At 41.0% G+C, this 15,470-nt stretch overlaps 1 protein-coding gene across 1 annotated transcript in view; it reads left to right on the forward strand.

The window, feature by feature from the left end:
* Positions 1-15,470, forward strand: part of DGKB (diacylglycerol kinase beta) — a 519,697-nt gene that overhangs the window by 488,852 nt on the left and 15,375 nt on the right.

Raw genomic sequence — 15,470 nt, forward strand, 5'->3', positions numbered from 1 at the left:
TTGGAAGCCTATTCCAGAGCTTAACTACCCTTATAGTGAGAGAGGTTTGGGTAATATCTAAACTAAATCTTCCTTGCTACAGACTAAGACCAATTCTTCTTATGCTACCTTCAGTGGACATGAAGAACAATTGATCACTGTCCTCTCTATAACAGACTTTAACATATTTGAAGACTTGTCAAGTCCCCCCCCCACCCCCTTCTCTCAGGACTAAACATGCTCAGGGTTTTTAATGTTTCATTATGAGTCAGGTTTTCCTTTTATCATTGTTGTTGCTTTCCTCTCAGATCTCTCCAGTTTGTCCACATCTTTCCTAAAGGCTTTGCTCTTTCTTATCAACAGCAGCGTTTGAACCCTGGACTTTCAGCACGGCAGTGCAGACCTTTACCACTGGACCTGAAGGATTAACTACATCAGGAGCAGCAAGAGTAGTCTGTTTTCCTCTGTGGATCAGCCACTAGAGGGAGATGCATAATGCTCTGAAAAAATAGGTTACATACACATAAGCAGACCCATTTTACAGGCAGCATAGTTGAATACTTAGATAAGGCAGATTTCTGAGAGGCAGTGTGGCTAAATGGGTCTGCCATATGAATGAGCAGGGTTATATTAGAGTTCTGTTTCTTGCATATTGAGTAGAATGCCTTATTAAAGAGGCTAGGACTTTTCAGCTTGGAAAAGAGGAGACTAAGGGGGGGATATGATAGAGGTATATAAAATCATGAGTGGTGTGGAGAAAGTGAATAAGGAAAAGTTATTTACTTGTTCCCATAATATAAGAACTAGGGGCCACCAAATGAAATTAATGGGCAGCAGGTTTAAAACAAATAAAAGGATGTTCTTCTTCACACAGCGCACAGTCAACCTGTGGAACTCCTTGCCTGAGGAGGTTGTGAAGGCTAGGACTATAACAGGGTTTAAAAGAGAACTAGATAAATTCATGGTGTCCCTAACCTCTGTTTGTCAGAGGATGGAGATGGATGGCAGGAGAGAGATCACTTGATCAATACCTGTTAGGTTCACTCCCTCTGGGGGACCTGGCATTGGCTACTGTTGGTAGACAGGATATTGAGCTGGATGGACCTTTGTTCTGACCCAGTATGGCCATTCTTATGTTCTTATGTTCAGTAATAAAGAGACAAGGTGGGTGAGGTTATATCTTTTATATCAGCAATAGTCAAGAGAAGTGAGACTTGAACTCATGGTCTCCTACATCCAAGCAGCAAGAATGGTGAGGGGTGGTGGTGGGGGGACATTCATCTTGTCTGTTTACTATGTTTGTGAGACAAGGTGGGTGAGATAATATCTTGTATTGGATCAATTTCTATTGGTAAGAGTGACAAGCATGGGAGCTTACACAGAGCTCTTCTTCAGGTCTGTGTAAGGTCAAAAACTTGACTCTCTCACCAACAGAATTTGGTCCAGTAAAAGATGTGACCTCACCCATCTTGTCTCTGTAATATCCTGGGACTAACATGACTACAACCTCACTGCATACTATATTTGTGTGTGGCATAAGTCCTGTAGGATGCACCTCTGTGATCCCAGTATTCTATTGCTAAATCTCAAAGTCTGCTGCAAACTGGCATGAAAGTTCTTTTTTAAAAAAGTCTGAGGAATTTTTTTAAGGGAAGGTATTATAAATTCTAAATATAGAGGTAGTAGCTGCTCTTTCTGTAAAAAAAAAAAAAAAAAAAAAAAAAAAATTAGACTCGTTCAGAAAACCAACAATTTTCTTGTGAGAAATTTCAGACAAAAAAATAAGAACATAAAAATAACCCATCTAGCCCAGTAATTCTGTCTTCTGACAGTGGCCAGTGCCAGATGCCCCAGAGGGAATGAACAGAACAGGGAATCATTGAGTGATCCATCCCCTATCGCTCATTCCCAGCTTCTGGCAAACAGAGGCTAGGGACACCATTCCTGCCCATCCTGGCTAATAGCCATTGATGGACCTTTCCTCCGTGAACTTATCTAGTTCTTTTTTGGGCCCTGTTATGGTCTTGGCCTTCACAACATCCTCTGGCAATCATTGACATTTTTCCCATTGGAAGTTTTAAACTGATTAGAAATGATATTTTAGGTAAAAAATTAAATGGTAGGTTTAGCTCATTTTGAAATGTGGTAAAAGCAAAATTTCATAATTTCATCACAATTTTCCTCTGCAAAAATTGAATTATGGTTTCACAGGAAAATGTAAATGCCAATGAAAAAAACTGATCTGATGGCAATTTTTTGCATAAAAAATCAAAATAAATAAATAAATAGATAAAAAGATGAATGAGTCTTTCTATAGGGAGAGTCATTCATTTCATTATTTTTTTATTTTCTATGCAAAAAATTTCATCTTCCCAACAGTGCAATAAACATTATACAAATGTTAGTAAAGCTAATATTCCTGTGAAAAAAAGAGTTTGTTCTTCATCATCATTCTAAGAGTCAATAATGGAAGGACTGCAACCTGCCTATAGCCATTACAGAGCCAGATGTAGAATATAAATACTCTAGTGGATATTGGTGAGCTAGGAACACAGGAGGTAATCTGATGCATGCAGATGCTGGCAGTCAAGATTACTCAAGTTGTGCTGAAATTTCCTTTGCACCTGGCACTGGAGGTATTAGCCATGCCAGTTCAGTCCCCCAACACAGATGTGCTTGTTGTACCACTTTGTATGTATAGCATTTAGGTTTCTGTTTAGCTTGGCATAGTACACATAAATACTGTAATCCAAAGACCACCCATTTATTAGTGCACCTGCATCTTCCACTTTCTTTAATGTATTGCAACCCTTTTACATTGCTGAGCCTAGTGCAGGCAAACAGGATATAGGAACAAAAGGTAAAAATATTAATCTGACTTTACTGTGCATAGCTCACCATGTCAAAGTAAATGGTATATTTTAAAAATTATCACATTATATACTACTTTAGCAGCTGATATGCCCAACAGATGTCCCATTGTGCTCTACCCAAAGCCTCAGGTCCTCACATATCTCCAGAAGCTCTAACAAATACATTTTCAATAAAAGGCAATATATATCCTATATTGTATCAATGTAGGCCTTGATATGGAGAGAAAAATAGAAAAGGAATGCAAACAAAAGCAAGCTAATAAAAAAGAACAGACTGTTATCTTGTAAAATACAAATTCCTTCTGAAGATCCACCTACATCACAATGCCTACAAGTAACTGTAATGGCACGATCATAGATTAATTTCAGTTGCGATATAAGAGGCCTGATCTGACAGTTTAAAAGGTCCTTTAAATTGGTGTAAATTACATTTATACTGGCTTTAGGGCAACTGTATATTGCCAAGGCAGTATAAAGCAGACTGAGTGTAAATGAAAATTAGGTCCAAAATATGCAATCTCAAATTACCCTACAACCTGACCATTATAGCTACTAGCAGATATCAGAGTTCAGGAGGGATTTGTATTTTATTCATTTGAAATATCCTTTATTTTTATGACCTTTCTTTGTACATATAACACACATAAATAAAATGCATATATATTTGTAACATTAAAAAATACCTGACCACCTATGGGTTTGTTGTTCCCTTTCCCCTACTCTCCATGTCTCTGTTTGTATGTTTCTCTGGCAATGCAAAGGGACCTTAAATTTGGTGTAAATTATACAGAAAAAAATATATATTTACTTTAAGGCCCGTTCATACCATCTAAGTGATGTACTGTGTATTGAAGTCTCAATGTAAATAAGAATCAGGCCCTCAATCTTTTGAGGGCTCCATCTTGCATCAGCATCCACTGGTATGGACCCTTGTGCCCATGCCAAATCTCACTGAAGACAAAGTTGGTGGGAACCCACATGGGCATAGCAGTCAATGCCAATGGATACCCATGTAGGTTCAGGGCCTTAGAATGTGCATTCTTTGGGGCAAGGGCTGGCCTTCATCTGTGTTTCTCCCATTGCTAGCAGCACTATGAACAAATAATATGTACTAAAATCTCATCTTCACTAAACAAAACCAAACTTCACATTTGTGGAAGACCATCAATCGAACAAACCAAGTTTTGTTTGTAAAGTTTCCTTTGGTATTTGGAATGAAATAGTTGGTTTTTGTATTTGGATTTGTTAGTAGTATCCAGAACCTGGGCATTGGAAAGAACTTTAAATGGCCTATCTGCTAAGCCAACTCCAGCTGATGGTGTTTCTTTTGGTCCTTGGGAAGGAGAAATCTGGAACCTTAACTTGATTGTGGTTATACAGATAGATATTTTTGTTGTTGCTGTTTTTCTTTGGTCTATGTAAATACCTCTCTATCATAAAAAGAAAAGGAGTACTTGTGGCACCTTAGAGACTAACAAATTTATTAGAGCATTGAATAGAGACAAGCCATGAAGTGAGCTGTAGCTCACGAAAGCTTATGCTCTAATAAATTTGTTAGTCTCTAAGGTGCCACAAGTACTCCTTTTCTTTTTGCGAATACAGACTAACACGGCTGCTACTCTGAAACCTGTCTCTATCATAAGGTAGCTTTATGTCAATAATTAAAACTGTAAATATTGAATAGGGTATAAAGAAGTTCATTTTTCCTTTCTCTGTGAACCTTTAAAGATGTTTCTTTAGCTCCTTGCCAGATAAAACACGTTTGGACAGATGTTTAGTATTCATTCCAAAGGCACTATCCCTTTGGTTCTAAATTCAGTGACAAAGAAAGGCTGTTCCTACACATATCCGAATTCTGGAAAATTAATATAATCATACTTCAAAGTACTCTAGTTTTCTCAAATTCAATTTATATCCTTCTCTGGGCCTCAGATTTGTTGCAGATGTCTCTGATAGTAATACATTAGTGATCTCTTGCAAGGTATCAGTTTAGAAATTAATGGGAATAGCAGCTATCTTGTAATAGTCCTAGACAACAAAAGAAACCCAAGGCACAACAGTAAATAATCAGTCTGGAACAAATTAGCGGTTAAATTCTGCTGCCACTTCCTGGACATGCTAGGTGGGAACAATGTGTGGGAAATCTGTCTTTCTTGCTAGTCTACTCAGGGCTTGATTCTGAGAGGTACTGGGCTCCTTCACCTACCACTGAAGCCAGTGGGAAGTGAAGGTGCTCATCACCTTGCAAGATCTATCCCTTGTACAGGAGCAAGCAGAAGGGTGACCAGCATTCTCTGTTGAGTGTTAGGTAATAGATAAGACTTAACTTGCCTGGTGGCTCTTCTTGGGCTCAAGAAGGCATGGACAGATTTTTTTGCCCCTTAAATATCTTAACATGGATGTTTCACACTGCTGGAAATGGCTAAAAGTTCTGGATTTGGGAATATGTCATTCACGGCTTGCTTCCAAAATTTTTTGAAATGCTAAGCGCATGTTATATGTGGCTTTCTCACCTGCAATGCAAGTGGATTTTCTACCAGGAAGTGCCTCAGAAGTTGTTGAGGTTCAGAGCTCCAAACATCACAGAGTGCATGCAGCAGGGGACACAAATAGGAATGTGTCTCACCAAAGAGTTGTGCACGAGAGAGAAGGGGATCCTAGTTCTCTGAAGTTCTGTGCTGTGCATCTGTTCCAATGAAATCAATGGGAGTTTTGCCATTGATTTCATTAGGGCCAGAATTTCACCCCATGTGCAAAACTATAAAATCCTTCCTCTGAGAAGAAGATGCAGCAGTAACTGCACTCGTACATTTTTTGGAAGGGAAACATTTCCCCCCTTCTTAGTATGTAGTAGTCTTAGAAATGTACAAATCAAAGATGGTTTACATTGATCAAACTTTTACTGTTCCATCAATATTACTGTATCTTTCCTTTCTGGGCAGTGGCATTTTTATAGGCTAATCAAATATCCAATATTACTTGGAGCCATTTGAAGTGAATGCCAGAATTACATAGAAAGTAATCTGAGAATTAGATCTATTTTTGTTAGTTGAAATTATCTTGACTTGTTCGTATTGTACCTGATGCCCAGTAAGTTGATAGCCCCAATACAAATGGAAGGATATCCGGTTTGAAGTTCTTAAATATCTGTTAAAAGTGGTGAGCAGTCCAAGCACATTAAAATTCCATGTTCCCCCTACAAGTGTTTGCTGCAGATGACCCCCACTGATCTTAAATATATTTCTGTATCTGTAACTGAATAGAGGTTTTCCGTACAGCATGTTCTAATGGTACTCTGGCCTTTAGCCAACAAGGCACTGAATAAGGCTATTTTTAAAATACAGAAACTGGGAACAGCTGCAGCAATCAAATTTGATAAAAACAGAGAGGAACTTTGCTTTTTTTACAGTTTGTCCAAGTTTAGACTCCTTTCATAGAATAGCTTTTGTTCTGTTGGATGAAGGGGATACAAGAGTAACACAGAGAAATTCTTTTAAACAAATAACTTTTTAAAGTATACAGATTAAAATAATAGGGTGAGCTGGGGTTTTGTTTGTTTTTGTTTTTTGTTGCACTGATATGTTCAATGCTGTTGTACTTCAAAATATTTAAAGAATAAACCTCTAAAAACAATATACTTTGTCTGCCAAGCTTTACCATGAAAGTCTTTTCCTTAATGAGCTCCTAAAACAAAAGATGGCATCTCTTGTTTCAAAATATTAGAAATGTGAATGCTGGTATTTGTTCTGAATGTCCTATTTGCAGTGACTGAGGATGGGAGCGATTTAATTTGAATCCTGCATTTTTTTCTCCTTTAATATTAATCAAGACTTATCTAAGAAAAAAAGTTCACTTAAGAAAAAAATGTTATCAAGACCTTTTTGTGCACATTAAAATGATTCACAAAATATTTAATTATCATGCTGTATTCTTCCTTCTTTCACCACCTAGTTCTTAGGAAATCTGCCACACTGTCTGATTGATAAGAGTCAGGAAGTGCTTATGTACAGAAGGTCCAATATACAATTGTAGGCTGATCTGTTAGGTGATTTCATCTGAGGAATGAATCTCTGTATTCAACTGATGCAAGACAAAAAATATTGAATGGAATTCTGGGCTCACTGAAGTAAATGGAAGTTTTGCCATTAACTTCGTGGCACCAGGATTTCACTCATTACGTTCCTTTAAAGTACTGTATATACAAATTACATTAATTTTAAAATCCTATTCTAATAAAACTATTTTTAGGTCAACACCAGTTCACAATGGTAAGCCAAAAATATATTCTTTCTTTGCCTCTTCTCTTGGTTTCTCTAGGGGTCTTTGTGTGTGCGTGTATGTGTGTGTGTGTGTGTGTGTGTGTGTGTGTATAAACATTTGTAGACTAGTCTGAGGCTCTCAGAAAGACTCTCTCTTGCTGTATGATTGTATACTATTACACAAAATCTTGGGCAAAAAAATGGGTTTACGACCCATATCTTCATGAAATAAAAAGGACATCCCCGGGACTGGATACCATAGAATGTGCACCTGAGTCTTTGTGTATATTAAAGACATTCATAGTAATTCACAGGATTGTCAGAACTGTGTCAAATTCTGCAGATATGCATGTTGTGTAACTTTACTGTCATGAGCAGTCCCATGACATCAATATTAAGAGGAATATTGTCAATATTGTCTTGTTAAGGCACTGGATTAGAATTTTGGAGAACTGGATTCAATTCCTGGTTGTGACCTTGGTCAAGTCATTTAGGCCCTAATTCTGTATGTGCTTAACTTTGTGCAGGGTAAATAACCTTGTGGACTGTGGTGGGACAACTCGTTATGTAAATTTAAGTATATATATAAATCTTTTGCAGGATCAGGCCCTTGATCCGTTTGTGTGTCAGTTGTCCTTTTATAAAGTCAGAGTAATAATATTTCCTTTTCCCAACTCTTTGTCTATCTTGTCTGTTTAGATTATGAACTCCTGGAGGCATGGGCTGTCTCTCTGTACAAGCACTAGAATAACTGGGCTCTCATCTAAATAATTATAAATGCTGTGGTATGTCTGTCTACTAGCTGCTGTTGGCTTCTTTTTAAAAATCAGAAAGCACAGCTTACAATGAATTTGGTGATTTATTTTAACATACACCAAGTAATCCAGTAACTGATCATCTTAAATCATACATACACTGTGACATCAAACATATCTTTAGCACTTTATACAACATATCTTTAGCATTTTCCTCTCTCTGTATATGAAAGTGTCCCCACATTCCTGCACAATGGAAAATTGTACTTTTAATACATGCACTGTTCTGAGCAGATACTAGAGACTCATGTCATGTGGAGCATTGAACTCAGCAGGTTTTCAAGGATCTCTGGCAAGTCACCAGTTTTCAACTTCTTATTCTATATTTTAACTTTGGAGCCAAAAAATATCCAGCATGATGATTACTAGGGTTTAATTAAATTTAGTCAGTCCTGTAGTCCCTTCTTTCCAAAGACAAACTGCCGCCAGAGACCGATTTACCACTGACCAGCAGTGTTTTTATGCAAATCTGCCTGAGTAAGTGCAGTAACCCCAACTATAATAGTGTCTTTCAATCTCTTTCCAGGACTGCAATATTTATATATTATGAAGATAAATTGGATATCAAAAACAGTTCCATTACAGAGGGAAATTTCTCTATGTAAATCACTTTTTCTAATCACACTGTATACCTCCCCACCCCCTATCCCAGTTTGCTTTCCTTGCTTTAAATGCATAGATGAATTCCAAATGTATTATTCTTTTGTACATTCACTTTGATATTGAAATATTGAGTTAAGGGACAATATAAACTTCTTGTTAAATAGCGTTAAGGTCTTCAGGAATGTATCTTCTGGGGCTGAGAAGTACCATAAAGGGCTCATATTCACATATGTCATTTTGTCTATCACTAGAGCAGATTTTTATTTGGGCTTCTTCCCCTCTCCCCCTTCCCCCACCTGATCATAAGAAGTGGGCTGGCAATCTCCCTAGTGACTTTATCTCCCCCCAATCAGGAATGAGTGCAAGGGGTCAGAAGTCCCTCTGCATGCTATTCAGAATCTGCTAACATCAGCACTCCATCGTGAGAGCTGGCTTTGTTTCCTGGTGGTACTAATATGAGGAGACACGTGAAGTAATTTGGTTTATGGAAGAGGGCAGGAGAGGCCTGGTGCTATGAAAACATTCCCACACAGACTACTGGCTCATTGATACAGAAAACAAGTAGGAACCTTCAGTTCTTCCACAAAGCTTAAAATAGAACAACCTAACTCAAGAACCCAAAGGCAACAGTTAAAAAACACTCTTCTCACACACTGATGCTGAAGTATTCTCTAGGCCAGATTTGCTATAAAAGTTCAGCTCCCATTTAAGCACCTAAATGAAGTGGCCGAACTGCAGAAGTCCTCAGTGCCTGGAGTTCTCGATCTCCATGGGAGCTTTTGGGTGCTGAGCTCTTTTGAAAATCTGATCTTCAACCTCTTAGCATTGGTTAAAACCTGCTATAGTGAATGAATGATGCATCTAGAGTGAAAAAAATGTTGTGTTAATATATTTGGCATTTCTGATTGTCATTTTTGCAGTTACAAAATACATATAATGCAGCAGCAATACAATATACCTGAAAATATTTGTTGTATTATTTATTTGAGTGCTATCAGCGTGCATGCAGCAGTACATAACTTAAAGGTTAATGTGGCCACTGTCCCAAAAAGATTACACTCTAAATTAGATTAACATTACAGTTCAGACACATAATGTAGCAAATAGCCATATTATAATCTAGTCTCAAAATGATGGAGGGTTTTTTGGTTTGATTGTTAAAGAGCAAACAATTATTTCTTTGGAGTAACATTCAGAATCTTTGCAGAAGTAGAGCATGCAGTATTTTAAGACCTCAGAATGTGTCTCTTAAAAGGGAACTTATGCCCCATGTTGGCCTTGTTGTTGTGGCTACCACCTTTGCTTTGACAAAACACAACTTTAGTGGTCATGCATCGTCGGCAAGTCAATATGTGCCATGCTTTTCACTTTCCTTTGAGGCCCCATAAATGCCATAAAATGGTTCGACCACCTCAGTTAAGCAATTTCCATAGGTGTTCTTTTCATGGATGGTGTTCTAATGACAATATCAATATTTTTATATATCAAACCAAAAGTTTCTCAATTAGTGTAATCCATTCATTGACATTTGGACCTTTTGTCCTCAAGGGGAGTATCCCATATCCATTGAACATCCTTCAGACCTGGGGCCAAAACCTTCACTCCCTTTCCGGTTCTTTCTCAAGCTAAGCCGTCATCAAAGTCAGTTTACCTGAAATATATTGAAATGCATGTAACCATACAGCTCCCTACTGGTCAAATGTATGAGGCAGGTTCAAGAGCATAAATTAAGCATTCCAAAATCAATTATGTTCACTAAGCTGGCTTTAGCTCTGATTTTTCTGAAGGTAGACTATGACTGACTTAAACTTACTGTTAAAACTTCTCATGTTTGCCCTAAGCTCACACCACTTTGCAATGTACCATAACAAATGTGAGGGTTCTGAAGAGGCCCCACTTTTTGTAGGGTAGCAGTGTATTGTGGGATTCTAACTTACTGTATATGCATCTGAATTGTTCTCATCTCTTCAAATGTTTAACATACCACAGTGTTTGGACATATGCAGTGTGGCTCAAAGGGTAGGAATTGGCCTTTAGTTACCTGCTGTCAACTGGCACTAAGTTTACAGCTACTGAAAAGTGACACATCAAATTTAAGTCACTGAAAATCACTATACTGAATCCTTGCATATGTTTCATGAGCTGTCAGTAATACAAATCTGTTCTTAATTATTCTTCCATTTAATTTTTTTTTTCTGCGTGGATGAGAATTTGATGTTTGCTTTGGCCAGAAATGTTTTAACAATTTAATAGTCTATAAAATTCTGTATGCTTTTACAATCGAAGAAGTTTGGCAAATGAGTAAGACTTTTCTTTTTTAAAACTGTATGGAAATTGAGAAAAATATAATATGTTTAAGCTTAGAGTTCAAGTTAAAAATACGTATGAGTAACTTCAGGGAAAATGAACGAGAAGTACTTGTGGCACCTTAGAGACTAACAAATTTATTTGGGCATAAGCTTTCGTGGGCTAAAACCCACTTCATCAGATGCATGCAGTGGAAAATACAGTAGGAAGATATATAAATATATATACAGAGAACATGAAAAAATGGGGGTTGTCATACCAACTCTAACAAGACTAATCAATTAAGGTGGGCTATTATCAGCAGGAGAAAAAAACTTTTGTAGTGATAATCAGGCTGGCCCATTTCAAACAGTTGACAAGAAAGTGTGAGTAACAGTAGGGGAAAAATTAGCTTGGGGAAATAGTTTTTAGTTTGTGTAATGACTCATCCACTCCCAGGCTTTATCCAAACCTAATTTAATGGTGCCCCGTTTGCAAATTAATTACAGTTCTGCAGTTTCTTGTTGGAGTCTGTGTTTGAAGTTTTTTTTGTTGAAGAATTGCGACTTTTAGGTCTGTAATTGAGTGTCCAGGGAGGTTGAAGCATTCTCTGACTGGTTTTTGAATGTTATAATTCTTGACATCTGATTTGTGTCCATTTATTTTTTTGCACAGAGACTGTCTGGTTTGGCCAATGTACATAGGGTGACCAGACATCCCGATATTATCGGGACAGTCCCAATTTTAAGACTTTTGTCCCATGTCCCAACCACACATCGGTCGCGATGCCCTTTGTCCCTATATCGGGGACTGCTCACCATGAGTCACTGCGCGCACCAAAGTCTTGGGGCTCCTGGCGCCCACCTGCCAGCAGGAGCCTGCAGTGCGGGCGGCACAGAGGTGGAGGGGGTCTCTGCATGCTGCACTGGCTCCCTCCTGCCCAATCAGAGCTGTGGGGGCAGGGCTCACAGGCACCGCAGAGGGCAGAGAGCCCTCAGCGCCCCCCCCCCCCGACCCAACCCTAGGAGCCAGAGGGACCTGCCAGATGCTTCCCAGGAGCCGCCCCAGGTAAACACCGCCAGAACTCCCCACCTAGCTCCCCGGCAGGTCCCACTGAATCTTAGGGTCGGGGGGGGCAGGGGGCTCTCTGAGCACTGCCGGCGCCGGCAAGCCCCACTCCGCGGCTCCGGCAGCTCCCATTGGCACTTTTCCCAGTCAATGGGAGCCACGGAGCTTGCACTTGTGGCAGGCGCAGCATGTGGGGAGTCTGGAGACCCCCCTTGCCGCTCTGACCCTAGGAGCTGAGACCTCCCAGCAGGGCTGGTGAGTGCGACCAGGGAAGGGAGCAGGGTGTGATGGAGTGAGTGTCTGGGAGATGTGTGTGGGGTGCTGGGCTGTGAGGGTGTGGAGGGTGCTGGGAAGTGGGGGAGGTTTGTGTGTTTTGGGGTGCTAGGCAGTGGGGGCCTGTTGGGGGGGTGCTGGGCAATGGGGGAGATCTGTATGTGTCAGGGCACTGGGCAGTGGGGGTCTCTGTGGGGCATTGTTTAGTTGTGGTGGTGGGGCTGTGGGGAAGGGCACTGGGAGGGAGGGAGGGAGGAGAAATCTGTCTGTATTGGGAAACTAGCGAGTGGGGGGGTTCTGTGTGAGGTGCTGGGTAGCTGTGGTGGGGCTGTGGGCGGGGGGGTGCTGGGGAGGGGTGGTGGTGTGCACAGCACTGTGCATTTGCAGTGGAAATGTGGGGGGACTAGGGGGGCTCTGGGCATAGTGGGTTCGGGGATGCAGGGCATAGTGGATCCAGGGGGGCTGTGTGGCGCAGCATGGGCCCACCCCCAACAGGACGGGGCATGCTGGTAGCACAGGGCTAGGCAGACCAGTGTATCCCATTGCCCCTGGCCGGCCCCGCCCTTCCCGCTGTTCACCTCCTCAACTGAAGGCGGAGGGTAGGGGCTGCAGGGGTGGGTCCCGGCAGTGCTTACCTGGGGCGGCTCCTGGGAAGCAGCCAGCAGGTCCCTGAGGTGAGGGTCGCTGGGCTGAGCCAGCAGTGTGGCCCGGGCTCCCCGCAGCAAAGTCTGTGCAGACTGGTCCACCTAGCTCATGGCACAGCCAAGGAAAGGAGGCACCTGCCTCTGCACATGCTGATTCCCCCCAGGGCAGGCCGGGGCTGCGCACTGCTAAGCTGCTGCCCAGCTCACTTACCCACACTAGCAAGCAGGGATTGCACCTGGCGGCGGACATCTGCCTCGATGTACTATCGGGACGCCATGTGTCCCAAAATTCAGGTAACATTTTACATTTGGGAGTGAAATAGAAAATTAGTCGATTCGGGAATGTCCCATTAAACCTGATTGTGATCTGTTATCTACTGGCAATTTTGGTTTTTCAGGTTGTTTTCAGGTATATCGCTGAAGCAGGGGCTGAAGAAAGTACTATGGGCCTCCCCTCTGTGACTGCGGCTAGGGCTGGAGCCAGGGCTAGAACTGGGATGGTTTGCTCCCCTGCCCTGCAACTGGGTCTGACTTTGCAACCAGGATCCTGTGCCCCTGTCCTGAGGCTTCAGCCAGGGGCTGGAGCTGGAGCCCTGTGTCCCCTGGCCCATGGCTTCTGCTGGGGGTTGGAGCTGGGGCCATGAGTCCTTGAGTCCTTGCCCCGTGGCTTGTGGTGTGGGCTGCAGCAGGGGCCGTACACCCCTCTTGCAGCTTCCTAGGGCTGTGCCCCCCCATGGCTCCAGTCGGGGCTGTGCACCTGTGGCTCTCCCCCTTCTTGTCCCTCCCCGCTCCCCCACTTGCCCATTGTGTCCTGGTATTTCACTCTTGTGATCTGGTCACCCTAAATGTACATGGCAGAGGGGCATTGCTGGCACATGATGGCATATATCACATTGGTAGATGTGCAGGTGAACGAGCCCCCGATGGTGTGGCTGATGTGATTAGGTCCTATAATGGTGTCCCCTGAATAGATATGTGGACACAGTTGGCAATGGGCTTTTTTGCAAGGTAGGTTCCTGGGTTAGTGTTTTTGGTGTGTGGTGTGTGGTTGCTGGTGAGTATTTGCTTCAGGTTGGGGGGCTGTCTGTAAGCAAGGACTGGCCTGTCTCCCAAGATCTGTGAGAGTGAGGAATCGTCCTTCAGGATAGGTTGCAGATCCTTGATGATGCGCTGGAGAGGTTTTAGTTGGGGGCTGAAGGTGATGGCTAGTGGCGTTCTATTACTTTTTTTGCTGGGCCTGTCCTGTAGTAGGTAACTTTTGGGTACTCTTCTGGCTCCATCAATCTGTTTCTTTATTTCAGCAGGTGGGTACTGTAGTTTTAAGAATGCTTGATAGAGATTTTGTAGGTGTTTAAGAATGTTGTCCTTTTAACACATCAATTGTATTTCTTGCTCTCTATCAAAGTTATGTTTACACTTTTTTTAAAGAATGGAAAATACTGAAATACAGAGTTAGGAGCTGTCAAAGAACCTACATTCTTGTCCATTTTCCCTCCTAATGTCCCCCCCCCCAATAATAGTCAGGAACTGTATTCATTTTTGTTTAGTTTCCACTGTATGATACTGACTTCTCCCTCTCTCATTTTAGCATTGAGAAAAAGAAAATAGCAAGGAAATAAAGAAAGGGAGGAAAATAAGAATGAGGGTGGTGGACAGAAGCAAATTCTCTGGGTGTTAACAGAATAGTTAGGACCACCCCCCAACTACACTCCAATCCTTTATTCAATTTCTTCTTTAATATATAGATTTCAGTTAACTACTTTGATCCAAACTCCCTTTGAAAGTTTCGCTCAACCCCATAGTTAAAAATAGCATGAAATTCCACCTACAGTGAAGGTTGAGCTACACATGTTAATATTTTCTCCTTTCCTTTGTCAATGTCATGATTCTTGCACCTGAGGTTTTAGCATTCCTCTTTCTAGTTCATTGGCTAGCATATCTCTCAGAAACGAGGATATTAACAGCCACTTTATAAAGCAAGAGACATTTAAGCATAATCTACAGCTAAAGAAAATGTTTCTGTTCCTTGTCCATCTGTTCTTGGCAGCATACATTTCACTAGAACTTGTAAAATGGTTCACACAAAACAAGTCTAGTGGGTTCCAGAGAGGATTTAACTCACTTTGATTGCCCCTCAAACTAGTCTGATGTATTAATGGTTAGAGACTCTTTTTGTCTTCTAAACTGAAGACTATGAATTTATATTATACTTGTTCCTTGAAATCAAGACAAATAGTATTTATTTAACTTTTCATTTTACTTTTTGAATAATACTGTTTTAAATGATATTTTACAGTTTTTTATTACACAATATTTTGGCACTGAACTACATGAGAAGAAAAATATTTACATTGTAAACAAGTGATCAACATAGGAAATGCCAGATTAATGCCCATACTTTAATTATGTCCCCTTGAGCATTCAACCTGTGCAATGAATGAGGCAAAAGTCCTATGGAAAAAAATAGCGTATGATCATGTAAATAAAGTCTGTATTAAAGTGCATAAGCACAAGGAGGCCAAATTAAAGTTGCCTAGACCACTTGAATGGAAGATTATGGGACAAATAAAAGGCACTTTTCTAGCCCAAGGGCTTTCTCTTCTTAAATTTCAAAGACCTGCTACAAACAATGGAGGCATAGAGCTTCTCAAAAAAAGGTTGAAAGAGTCT

Source organism: Dermochelys coriacea, chromosome 2 (genome assembly GCF_009764565.3).
Source record: "Dermochelys coriacea isolate rDerCor1 chromosome 2, rDerCor1.pri.v4, whole genome shotgun sequence".
Classification (NCBI taxonomy): domain Eukaryota; kingdom Metazoa; phylum Chordata; order Testudines; family Dermochelyidae; genus Dermochelys; species Dermochelys coriacea.